The following is a 13865-nucleotide window of genomic DNA, read 5'->3' as shown; positions in this document are numbered from 1 at the left end:
CACTTAGCTCTCACCCTGGGCTCACTACCAAGTACCCAGAGGCACCCCGCTCTGCCAGGAAGTCTGCTCAAAGGAGCTCATTCTCTTTACACTATCTCCTGCCAATCTCCCAGTTCTGCCTCTCTCCTGCCTTGGCTTCTCAGCATGTCTCAGTCTCTGGTGTTAGAGCTCTCTGACTCCTGGGTCTAGGCGCTTCCCAGCACAAGGACCCTGGGTTCCAAGGAAGGACCTACTTTGCTGATAGCTTTTCTTGGTAGTTAAGTCCCCCTCTGCTCTCGGATTATCTCTCTTTGAAGGCTAACAGGATGGAAAAAAATGACCAATCCATATACCTTATTTACATGGTTACACACACACCAAGGACATGCGTACTTTATTTGCATGATTAGCAAGCTATCCAATTCCCTGTAGGATCTCTAGTAGTGTAGAGGTGACACATTGGGCTGTCATCCGGAAAGTCAGCAGTTCAAAACCACCAGATGTTCTGAGGGAGAAAGACAGGGCTTTCTACTCTCATAACTGGTTGCAGTCTTGGAAAATCACGACAAGTTCTACCTTGTCCTGTCGGGTGGCGACGAGTTATCACGGACTTCACAGCAGTGAGGTTTGGTTTAGTTTTGGGGGTTTTTTTTGGTATCCATTCAATCCCCTTGGTGGAACTGTTTGCATAGTCCTGCCCAATCTTTGGGTAGGAGTGACAAGATTATAGCTCAAAACCATATTCGCTGCCATCCAGTTGATGCCAATTAACACAGTGATGATATAGGAGAGGGTAGAACTGCCGCTGTGAGTTTTCAAGACAGTAACTCTTTGTGGGAGTAGAGAGTCTCATCTTTCTCCTGAGGAGCAGCTGGTGGTTCCAAGCTGCTTCTTTGCAGGAAGTAACCCAGCGCATAAACACCATGGCACCAGGGTCCCCAGGACTACAGCTAGAAGAGTCATGTGAACTGGTTCACTCTGCCAGCGTCTCTGTTATGTTAATGAAGCCACATCAGGTGGGGCCTAAACTTACTCACCTTTGAAATATAAGCAGAGCAAATGAGGCCCAGAGAAACTAGCAAATGGAGGGGAAGGAATCAAAAAATGCTGGGTCTGCAGAAATCGAGCTACTGGCACCCCTTCCCCAGAGCCAGCACCATAAGGGCTGGTGCCCAGAACTCAGCCTTCCAGCCTGCTAAACTGAGAAAATCTACTTCTGTTCTTTGAAAGCTCCCGTTTAATTTCTGTTACAGCAGCACCAAGAAACGAAGACCTAGTTTGTTTGTGGAGAAGCCACCTGTGATTACTCAGGCTGAGGGGACCTGGACTAGAACCAGGGACCCCAGGGAGGGGGTGGGGATAAGCAGAATCAGCTGAGCCTTAGGTGGGGGGCTGGAGGCAAATAATGGCTTCTCATGCCCCCAGGCTCTGGGGGGCACTTCCCAGGACCTGTCAGAGGCAGCACCCACAGAAAAAGGCAAAGCCTCTGGAACCAGGCCAAGCCTTGCAGGCAGAGCCGAGGGCCCCCAGCCAAGCTTCTGCAAATGGGAAGGTGAGTGCTAGTACGTACTGAACAGTGATTGTACAGATGAGGCATGAGGCCAGCCTGAGGCTCGATCTCTGTTCACTTTCTTCCTATGTGTGCCTAGGACCGGGGCAGATCTCACTCCCACCTAGGCCCCAACTCCCATGCTACTGTGGGTAACAGGAAGGAGACCCAAGAGCTGAGGCAGGGGCTTCCGGCCCACCATCTGACTCTGGACATGAACCCTCCCAGTGCCCAAGTATGGGAGGCATCCTGTAATAGAGGGTTGTACCCTCTACTCCAGGGCCTGCCCTGCCCTGCCAGGTGTACCTCTTAACCTGGTGTGGCTAGGTCACCAGTGAGTAGCAGGCACCTATAGGCCCTGTTGTTGGGTTTTGGAGACCTGGCCAAGGCCCTTGGTTTGGCACTGATCCAACCTGCTCCAAGCCTCGGAATCTCTGTGATGTAATGAAAAGCTCTGCTAAGACGTTTCTTGCTGGACTTGTAACTCCCACAAAATGAGTAGGGCTATGCAAATAAAGTGGTTGTGGTTCACCAAGGGGATTGGCCAGCTTGCCGTAAATGCAAATAAGGTGCATGGTACCTTTCTGGGTGAAGGTTAACTCAAAATTCAAACTTCTTTCCATCAAGTCAGTTCTGACTTATAGTCAGAATCTATAGGTTCTGACTTATAGCAGACCTCTAGGACAGGAGCCGTGGTAGCGGTAGCGCAGTGGTTGGGCATGACTGGCAAGCTTTCTACTGTCAAGAGTGACTGTCTCAAAAACTCACAGGGCAGTTGTGCTCTGTCATGTGGGGTCGCCATGAATTGCATCGATTCGATGGTAGTCAATAGGACAAGGTAGAACTGTATCTCTTTAGAGTTGAAGAACAAAGAGATTCCTTTGAGAACTAAGGTGCACCTGACCCCAGTCATGGCCTTCTCCGTAGCCTCTCCTGCATGTGAGAGTTGGACTTTGAATACGGAAGAATGAAGAACAGATACATGTGCATTGTGGTGCTGGAGGGGAATATGAAAGCATCAGGATCTGCTAAAAGGACAGCCAGATCTGTCTTGGAAGAAGTAAGGCCAGAGTGCTCCTTGGAGGCAAGATGGCGAGACTTTGCCTCACATACTTTGCTCATGTTGTCAGGAGAGACCAGTCCTTGGAGAAGGACATCAAGTGTGGTACAGTGGAGGGACAGCAGAAAAGAGGAAGACTGTCAAGGAGATGGATGTCCACTGTGGCGCATCCGTGGGCTCAGGCAGAGGAACCATGGGGAGGACAGCGCAGGACCAGGACCTGTTGTACATAAGGGTCAGAGCCGGCTCAATGGTGCCTAGCAACAACAGCCCAATTGTCCGTGTGGATTTCCTTGACTGTAACTCTTTAAGGAAGTAGAAAGCCTCATTTTTCTCCCATAGAGCAGTTGGTGGTTTTGAACCATCAGCTTGTAATTTAGCAGCCCACAGTACCACGAGACCTTCTTTTTGGTGTGTGAGGAAAGGACCAAGCAATACGTTGTATGGAATCTTAATGTGGGAAGGGTCAGCTTTCTCTTGCTAGGCCTAAAAAGAGAGCCAAGCCTGTAGCAGATGGGGGAACCCCATTACCGCCAGGAGTGGAGCATGTCCTTTGCCCCTGGGGCCCCTGTTCTGAGAACCTCCCAGACCCAGCAGTCAGAGAGCTGTAACACCAGAGACGGCATCGGACGGTGAGCCATGTGATGTGACAGCAGCAGACTTGGAGAACAGGGCAAGACCAAACTGAAGAGTTTTATAGCGCTTGCCCAAGTAGAGTAGAGGCCAGGCCACTGAGAAAGTTGTCCGTCCTGACCAAAAGAACTGTGTCACAAGTCATGCCTGGCCCTGAATTGTCACCTGCAGCTCCCTTGTAAGTGGTGAGTATGCTGGGGAGTTCAGCGTGGCCCACTGCAGTGAATAATTACGAGGGTTTCAGAGGCGGCACATCTTTAAGGAAGCTGCTATAGTTTATAGTTTATAAATATATTTATATATAATTACTAGCAATCTGGTTTGTCTCTCTAGAGAACCCTGTCCAATACAGAAGCACACAGCCTCTTCTTTCTCCCACAGACTGGCTGGTGGGTTTGAACCACTAACCTGTCACTTAGCAGCCTAACAAATCATCTACCCTGCCACCAGTGCTCCAAAAAAACTCTCAAGCCCACAGCCATGGAGCCCAGTTCAACTCTTAGCGGCCCTACGGAGCAGTAGTTCTCAATCTGTGTGTTGCAACCCCTTTGGGGCTCAAACGACCCTTTCACAGGGGTCACCCGATTTATAACAGTAACAAAGTGACAGTGATGAAATAGCAATGAACATAATGTTATGTTTGGGGGGGGTCACCACCCGTGAGGAACTGTACGAAAGGGTCGTGACATGAGGAAGGTTGAGAACCACTGCTCTAAGGTTTGCAAGACGATGGGGATAGACTGCCTCATCTGAATCACTGACCTCGCGGTGAGTAGTTCAACACTTACCCAATGGGACCACTGACCCATTAACATTAGAGCTCTTTAAAAAAAGAAAATATTTCTGATATTGATTTCTGATACAATTGTATTATAGCTTGGGGTGGGCGGGGAGAAAAGTAAGAACCTGCAATTAGAATAGCAGGTGTTTATTCAGCATGCCAGATGAATGTGTGCTTAAACGTTTCCTTAAAGAAAGTTCTTGGGACCCAGCTGGTCAGTTGCCGGCCGGCCGGTGTCAGCTCTCTCAGGTCCTGAGCTCCTCGCCGCCATGGCCAGAGCACTAGTTCACTGGCGAGGGCTCCCTCTGCCAACGGGCAGGGAGCAGTGTTTGCTGTGACATTTCTGGGCACGAAGGAGGGGTTGCTGGGAGCATTTCTGAGAACACCCTGACAGGTGGCTTCCTGAGGTGACAAAGACTTCCTCGGCAGGTGCCTGGTGCCCTGCTGGCTGTGCTGCTAGCAGCCTGCAGCATGTCTGAAACTTCAGGGCACCTGGGCAGTTTCCTGGCAGGAGTCAATCTCAGGGGGCAAGCCACCCAGGGTGCACCCCTGGCAAGGCCTGGAGCCCTGTGGGGCCCGGCGTGAAGCTGACCCCAGGCCCGGGAAACAGACAGAGCTCAGCCATATTTTAATCTTAAAGACTGCAGAATCCTCTGACATTGGCCGAAAACTCAAGGCAGGAGCCACCTCCTCTGGGTTCCATCTTGTGGCCCCAGCCCACAGATCCAGGAAGACAGTAAGTTCTGAGGAGCTGGCTCTTCTGGGCCCACCGCCAGGGGTCCAGGAACCAGCTGAGACTGGAACCTCCAGCTGCAACCCACAGCTGCACCTGCCTGAGGGGGGGGGGGGGGCTGAGCTTGAGCAGTCTGTGTGGGCCTGGCTCAGGCCACAGTCCCAGCAGCTGCAGGGCTGGGACCGCCCTGGGAGAGTGGCTGCCCGAAGGAGCCCCTGAGCCTGCTGTTCCCCTGCCAGGGCTGGGGTCCCCCAGGGGCCAGGCTCGCTGCTGTTTCCATGGGGATATGTGCTCTCTGACCCCAGCCTTTCTCCATCTCCGCTGAAGAAAGAGGACTTCCAAGCGGAAGCCCAGTCTCTGGCTGCCCCTCCTCCCGGGCCCCAGGTGGCCCTCAGTGGCTCCCCGCCTCCACAGAGGGAAAGGGCAGGGAGGCCCCACCTTTCTTCCCTCCTCTTCACCAGCCCGCCTGCTGAGAGAGGAGAGCAAAGTCCAAGTACACTTCCAAGGGATGGGGGGCGGGCTCAGGGGTCCCTTCCCATGAGGAGGCCCTTCTCTACCCTGACCACTCTGCTCCCTAGCCTCCTACTTGTGCTGGAGGCCGCCCTGCCCCCCAAGCCCTGGCTCTGCTCTCCAGGCCCCTCCCCCAGCCCAAAGACCACTTCAGGCCACTGGGGCCACCTTGAAGAGCAGCAGCTGCAGACACAAGAGCCAGAGGCCAGTACTGCCAGGGCCCTTGAGGTCACATGGGCTGACCCTCCACAGAGCTGACGTGGACATGGGAACTGAACCTCAGCTGAGAAGCCCCCACCCCGGGAAGTCCTGGCTGAGAGGCTACTACCCCTCTGCTCACCCTTCTCTCGGGCCCTCTGGCTCTGGGTTGAACTGCAGGGACCCCCAGAGACCCAAGTTGCCCCCTCAATGAAGGCTCTGGAGTCAGCGCTAAGGACTGAACCACAACCAGAGAGCCTGGGAGGACTGCAGACCAAACCACTCAACCTGTTGCTATGGAACTGCATTCCTGCTGACTCACAGGGGCCCCCACAGAGGGTTTCCACGTTGTGAATCTTCCTGGACACAGAATGGATGCCTCCTCATTCTCCCACAGAGCAGCTGGCGGGTTTCAACTGCCAACCTCCTGGCTAACAACCAAGCGCTTAAGTATCATGCCATTAGGTCTCCTAGTTGCAGACAACTGCCTCCCCCCTCCAACACACTCTCTCTCTCTCTCTCTCTCTCTCTCACACACACACACACACACACACACACACGATGTATGATGTCTGCCTCTTGAAGGTTCCACCTAAGCAGACGTAGACCCCACCCCAGGCCTCCACTTCCTAAACCCCCTTGGGTTGGGCTTCCCTTCCCTGCCCAGAGCTCTGCCCCAGTCCCGCCAGGGCCTCAGTGCTGCTTTCTACAGGGAATTAGGACACAAGGGCCCCCTCCCAGCCTCAGTCTCTCCCACCCTGTCAGTTCTCCATACCCCCTTCCCAAGCCACACAAAAGTGACCCTGACGCCAGTCGGCTGAGCACCCTCGTCTGCTCTCTTGCTTGTGACTTTTCCGTGTGCATGCTTACGCGGTGACACAACATAATCTGGAACCTTACAAAATAACACAGCCTTGGGATAGCAGACACAATTTTGCAACAGTAGCCATGATTGCCAACAAATATAGGTGTGGTCACATGTGTATACATGTATCCGTATGTGTATAGGAAGGCTAGGGCCAGTATATGTGTAAATAAGTGTACAGATGCATCTTTAGGCATATGTATAAACATGTTCCTGTGTCCTGTGTATATAATGACATCTATGACAAAATACCTGGCGGGAGTCAAGTAACAGACACCCCCCCCTCAAATGGGTTTACTGGATTAAAAGGTTTAGGACCATAGACTTGTGGGACAACTGTTAATTGGCCTAACATAGTCCATAAAGGTAACATTGCGCATCCTAGTTTGGTGAATAACATCCATTGTGGTTCTATTCTATATCAACTTGAACCTGTCAGTCAGGTCCAGCCTGATGGTGCCTCCTGGGGGGTGGGGCCTTGCTATAAGAGTGGCAGTGAGACCTTCTTTGTCTCTGTCTCTTTGCCTTCCTCCTCCCTAGGACCCTGTGTCTACCTCCAGGGGTGACTACCAACCCAGGGGGTGCAGGCACCTTGCTATCTTTCCAATGACCTTGGATCCACACAACTCTGCATTCTGTGATACCTTGCATCCCACTTAGGCTTTCTACATCGCTGACCCGCAGCCAAAGAGCCTCTGCAGAGGACTCTGGGTAGCATGGGACCCGTGGACTTGAGTTGGACTGAATTAGGATGCCTCCTTCTTCTTTTTTCAGGATACCTTCATATCAAATTCTTTCTTAAACCTACCGAGTGTCATTAGTTTTCTTTCTCTAGACAATCCAGCCTAACACACCATCTGAGGTCGTGAAATCTTGTAAGTGGTTATCTAAGATACAAGTATTGGTCTCTACTTGTGTGAAGCGGGAGAGAATGAAAAAGCCAAAGGCTCAAAGAAGAAAGAAGTCCACAGGCTAACAGCCAATAAACCATCACCTCTTCCAGTCCGAGTCTAAAAGAAGCTAGATGGTACCCAGCCACCACTACTGACCACTCTGACCATTCAAGAACACAGTAGAACGTGTTGGATAGTGTAGGACAAGAGTATAGACTATAACTCAAATTCATTAAAAAGATCAGACTGACTGGATGGACTGATACCCCCACCCCAGTACTATCACCCCCAAGATCCCCTTTGACCTTGAATTTGAAGCTATTTTTCTTTTTCCAAACCATTTTATTAGGAGCTAATCCAGACATCATCATACCATTGCATAGTTCAATCGTATCAAGCGTTGTTGTACAAGTGCTACCACAATCAGTTTGAAGGTCACCTGACAGCCAAGTAACAGATTGGCTTATGAAAGAAACAATACCCACGAGTAATGTAATTTCTTAAACAACATGAGGCTGAACCATCAAAACTTACCCAAAAGGAAAAAGGAGATGCCAAGGCAGGGGAGGGAAGCTTGGTCAAAGGAAACAGAACAAACAGGATGGAAATATTGAGAAAGCTGACACAGTGTAAGAAGTGTAACCAGTATTCTGCAGCCATTTGTTAAATGGGAACTTCAGTTCCCGTGCAAAGTTTCATCTAAAACACAATGAAATACTAAAGGAGGAGGAACAGGAGAAGGCTATCTTTACTTCTGTCTTTTTTTAAATGAAGGATCCCTGGTGGCAAAGTAGGTTACAAGTTGGGCTACTAACCACAGGGTCAGCAGTTCTAATCCAGCAGCCTCTCGGTGGGAGGATGGTAAGGCTTTTCGGCTTCTGAAAAGGTTGACAGCATCAGACGACCTAGGGAGTGACTGACTGGACTCTGCCTTAGGAGGGTCTCACTGTGAGTTGGATTTGACTTGAATAGGGGGTTTGGCTTTTGTCTGTTTGGTTCAAACATACGTATACTAAGGAATATTTTTAAAGAGAAGAATAATTATAGAAATGAAGTGGACATTTTAATGATTTTTTGTCACAATACAGAAATCGGGATAGAGAGTTTTTCCATTACCCAAAGTATTACGTTTACAGAATCTACACATAGAATATACCTCCAGGGGTTTCCCTCTGACCACAATCGAGGGATGGGAGTAAATAGCCTATCCCACAGAGAGTACAGTAGAGATGATTATGGTAGGTTAAAATGAAAAATATAAAAACAAAACAAAAACAAAATCACTGCCATCAAGTTGATTCTAACAGCGGATTCCTTGTGTTCATGCTTGATCTTTGTGTAAATGAAATACTACACCAGGAACCCTTGTGTGCCTGTATTCCTTTACTTTTCCAATCCCAGGATTTTCTGGCCAAGGCCACTCCTCAGCCAGCTGGTGGGGGATGAGTGAATCCCCACTCCTTACTAGGTTCTGATTCCTAGGTTACAATCTTTACCCAAGCAAACGGCCTCGTTTCTCTGATAGGTTCAGTTGCAAAGCTGTGCAGGAATAGGCAGCCTCATCTTTCTCCCCCCCCCCACCGCCCCCACTAGCTGGCTGGGTTTGAACCCCAGCTGCAGTTAGCAGCCTAGTTAGCTTACTCCCCTGAGTTCCCACAGCACCCTGTTTATACCTTGAGGTAGTCCTTACCTGGAGGGGATGCAACTTCCTCTGGCGCGGGATCCAACCCTCTTTCCCCCCACTGGAGCCCCTGAGCAGGGCAAACGTGCACACACTCCCCTGCTAAGCAGAAAGGCTGAACTGTGTTTTGAGTGTCCTGAAAGGCACGGGGAGGAAAGCCTTGGTGATGGACTTTGGGAAAATGCAGCCATTGAAAATCTGTGTGGAGGATAGCTATTCTCAAACACAGGAGTGCAGACAACTCAGGTTGCTAAAACTGTTTTGTGTAAAAGGGGGCAAGTAAATAGTCCATTGGCTGCTGCAGGAAACGGCTGTGTTGATGTAGGGAACAGTCAGTGGGCAGCGTGGCCGTGCCCTCGGGTATTGGTAGTCACCCCCACCCCCCCACCCCCGCCCTGCCCACTGGTGGACCAGCTCAGACTATGTGCGTGCCCGCTGCACAAGGAGACGCCAGGGAGTGAGCCGCACCTCCTCGACGGCTAGGGCGGAGGCAGCGGACTGGGCGGGGCGAGGGGCAGGCAGGTTAGCATATTTTGGCTGACAGGTTAGAGATCTGGCCCTTGGACCCCGAGGGCACTCCCTAGGCCTCTAAGGCCTGCGGGGATAGAGACCAACTCTGACCCCGCCCGCCCGACACAGGCCTAGCGCCCTAACCCCGCCCCCTAGGTCCCACCCAGACCGGGGCCCCGCCCCTGGAGCCCCGTTCCAGCTCGGCTTCGTAGAGCCCGCCTCCCTCCCTTTAGCCCCGCCCCTCCAGCCCCGCCCGCGCTTTGGCGTCTTCCGCTTCCGGCCCTCAGCCTGAGCCCGTTGGCCGCCCGGCGGGCGGTGCTGCCTTAGCCGCGTCGGGCCGCTCCAGGGGAAGCCCGCGCTGCCCGGAAACGCGGCCTCAGGGGGACGGCGCGAAAGCAGGCTTCTGGGCCATTTCTCCTGCCGCCGGCACGCTCCGACTCCTTGGCGGGGAAAGACCACCCAGGGCAGGGCTCGCGTGGCGCACTCTCAGGCTTTTCTCTAATGATGATGATTTTGCAGCAAATTCAAAGCAGAACAGCAGAAAACAAGGTGAAAGCCCTCCTTCCCTTTGGCCTGAGCCCGCCGTGCGGGGTGCTCTCTGCTACTTCTCTTCTGGACCACCCACCTGTCACCAAATCCCACCTTGGGCCAGCCCGGCCAGCCGCCAAACCGGAGGTTCCCTGTCTATTTTTAAAAATAGAGTCAGCCTTATTTTCCTGCTGTTCTAACAAATGCCGGAAGTGAGCGGCTTTAAAGAAGACATTTATTTTCTCACCCTTTAGGAGGTCGAATTCTGGACATAGATTTTAGAAGAAGGTTCTTTGAACATCTGCCGCTGCCCACTCCTTTGTTCCTTAACTCTCCCAGAATCTGCTTGGTTCCATTTGTGTTGCTTCTGAAAAGTCAAAAGTGATTAGGTCTAGGTCCCACTGTTAGAACTCTAACTAACACAACTAAGAAAACTCCCAAACTCCCTTGTCCAGACACTACCATCAAGGCCAACTACACCCATCTATTAGCGTCCAAGGAGCAGAATGCCTCCTCTTTTCCTCTCAGAGCAGCTCTTGGTTTTGAACTGCTGACCATGTGGTTAGTAGCCCACCTCTTAACCCCCTACACCACCAAGGCTCCTAAATATTACAGGTTTAGGGGTTAGGGTTAATGACACCCATTTGGGGGAACTCTATCCATAACAATTTGCTGTTGTTGCTGTTATTAGAGTGATTTTATTTTTGAGGAAAAGTTGGGTTGGAGTTAGCTGCTAACAGCATGGTCAGCAGTTGAAATCACCAACTGCTCTGAGGGAGAAAGATGAGGCTTTCTACTTCTGTAAAGAGTTACATCTTGTAAAGCTGGCTCAGTAGGTAACAAAATATCATGAGAAATGGAGAAAAGATTGACGTTATCAAGGATTTCATCTTGCTTGGATCCACAATAAATCAAAGCAGTCAAGAGATCAAAGGAGGACACATTGCACTGGGCATATCTGCTGCACAAGATTGCTTTAAAGTGTTGAGAAGCAAGACAATTACTTTGAGGACTGAGGTGCACCTGCCCCAAGCCATGGTGTTTTCAATCACCTGATACGTATGTGAAAGTGGATAATTAAATAAGGAAGACCCAAGAAAAATCAATGCATCCAAGTTATGGTGCTGGAAATGAATACTGGAACCACCTTGGGCTGCCAGAAGGACCAACAGATCTGTCTTGGAAGAAGCACAACCAGAGTGCTCTGTGGAGGCCAGGATGGCGAGACTTCCTCTCACATACTGTGGACATGTTGTCAGGAGAGACCGGTCCCTGGAGGACACCGTGCTTGGTAAAGTGGAGGGGCAGCGAACAAGAGGAAGGCCTCCAACAAGCTGGATGGACAGACACGGCAGCTGCCATCCGTGAACAATGGTGCGGATGGCACAGGACAGGGCAGTGCTTCCTTGTGTTGTATGTAGGGTCACTGTGGGTCAGAACCAACTGGAGGGTACCTAGTAACGACAAAGAGTCCCAGTCTTGGGAACCCACAGGAGCAATTCAATTCTGTTCTATGGGGTCACTATGAGTCATCACAAGTATAGGGTTTACAATTCCGGCACCTATTTTAGGGAACTATCAAGCGACCCATCACAAAATTGCTGTCAGAGTGATTTTAGAGTTAAAGAAAAGTGGCAAAGACAAGCGAGTAAACCTGATTTCCCTTAATGTCAGGCGTCCTCTAGACCAGTGGTTCTCACCCTGTGGGTCTAGACCCCTTGGGGGGGGTGTCGAATGACCCTTTCACAGTGGTTGCCTGAGACCACCCAAAAACACATATTTCCAATGGTCTTAGGAACCAAGACACTGCTCCTCTATCCGTCTCCAGGTGGGTCCGGCCCATATGCAGATATGCCCACATACGAGTACCCAGTGTGAAGACTGTTACCCATGCTACACCATGCTTCAAGGCAAAATTTCATTTATTTTTAATTAGAAATAAATATTTTACAATATGTAATTGCATATTGTTTTTGTAATTAATCACTATGCTTTAATAATCAATTTGTAACGATGAAAATACATCCTGCATATCAGATATTTATTTACATTACGATTCATAACAGTTGCAAAATTAGTTATGAAATAGCAACGAAAATACTTTTATGGTTGGGGTCACCACCACATGAGCTGTATTAAAGGGTCGCTGCATTAGGAAAGTTGAGAAGCACTGCCAGACAATAGAGACTCCACTGCCCACACTGCATTCTCTTATTCCTGGTGCCTAGAGTAGGTGTCTCGATGGTGCAGTGGGTTAAGGGTTGGGCTGCTAACCCAATTGCTAACTAGCACCAATACCTATACTGCAGGTCTCAGAGACCAGTCCCACCTGCCCTGGCTCAGCCTGACTCTAAGTTGGGGGTGGGGGGTGGGGCGGCAAGGACTGCCGTCCTTTTGCCTCCAGAGGTAGGATATTGGGCAGGAATCAGTGTGCTTTAGATGAACTCTGTAATCCAAGTTCATAACACCCACTCCTACGATGGGTATAGGCAGTTCCACATCACCTCTCCCGGTGGGGATAGGGAACTCAGCAGGGGGTCACAGATCCTAGTGCTTCCCATTCGGAGAAGCCAGGCTCCTTCTTAGGCTGGATCCAGGTCTCAGCTGGGCAAGGGTGAGTTATGGGGGCCCTGGGTCAGGGGTCTTCTAGAAGGCCCTGCCATACAACTAGCCTCTGAAATATTTTGTCGGGGAACGGCCACGATAGGAGTTTTACGATTAGATGCATCCCAATACTGGGGTGCACCCCACAGCAGTAGGGTGGGGCTGGGGACAGGCCAATGTGAGTGGGCTGAACATCATCCAGATAAGACCCCACTGGGCTCTGGGAGCCACCCCATTTCCTCCCCTGCTTTCTCTGCCTCACCTCTGTGAACACTCGTACCACCCATGGATATGCGACCCAGGAGAACTCAGAGGAGGTCAGTGGTGGGCTGCTAGAAGACTATCCGTCTGTTGGCTATGTTCAGGAGTGAGCGGGGCTGGCTGCAGGCTAGGCAGGGAGGGGGCTCCCGCGAGCTTGGTTAGAGCCGTTAGCACGGCATCGTGGAAGCCTAAACTAACCTTCGGTTACCCATCCAGGCATTCGGAGGAAGGGTGCAGGCAGAGACATGCGAAGGCAGGAATCCTGACGCCCACTAGCGCGGGGCCACTCACAAGCCTGAGTTGAAGGTTGACTTCTAACTTAAGGGAACTCAGCACTGCCCGGAAAGTCATCTGGGGGACGCAGCGGGTGTTTGAGGACCCGTGCCAGCGCGCCACCACGTGTGGGTGTTCCTCGCAGGGACGGGACCTCATACTCTGGTTCCTCTGAGCTGGACGGATTGCCAACTCCAAGCAGCGCGGGAGACCAGGCAGCGGCACCCTGGAGCCTGGGGAAAGCCAGTCGGGGCTGCGCGCGCTCAGCTGCAGCCTAACCGAGGACAGAGCTGCAGTCTGGCAAGGAGAAGCCAGCCAGGGTTTGGCAAAGCCGAAGGTGCTCAGATAGAATTTCTGGCCCCTGGCCCCCCTCGGTGCTTGGTCTGGAAGTGCCTAGTGGACGTCCAGACCCTAGCTGGGCCCTTCTCCAGAATGTCTCAGAACCTGGTTGCTAAAGTTCAGTGCAGAGCTTAGTCCCGGAGAAGTGCACCCTGGCTGGAAACCAGGATTACGACCTTTCTGTAGAACTACAAGGACCCGAATGCGGCCTACCTGGGCCGCTGCACCCCGCGCATTCTAGACGCCCCGATGCACGCCGGGAGCTGCAGTCCGCAAGAGTGGGAGAGTCCGGCCGTCTGGCAGTCCGGTGCACGCCGGGAGCTGTAGTCCGCAGGCGAGAGCGGCCCGGGCGTTCCGGCCACCCGATGCACGCCGGGAGCTGTAGTCCGCAGCCTCAGGCCCGCCCCTCACCTGGCCGGCCCCGGGCATCCCATGTGCCCAATGGGAGCGGCGGCCGGCCGCCCCGCC

This window comes from Tenrec ecaudatus, chromosome 3 (genome assembly GCF_050624435.1).
Source record: "Tenrec ecaudatus isolate mTenEca1 chromosome 3, mTenEca1.hap1, whole genome shotgun sequence".
Classification (NCBI taxonomy): Eukaryota; Metazoa; Chordata; class Mammalia; order Afrosoricida; family Tenrecidae; genus Tenrec; species Tenrec ecaudatus.
This window is presented reverse-complemented; position numbering follows the sequence as displayed.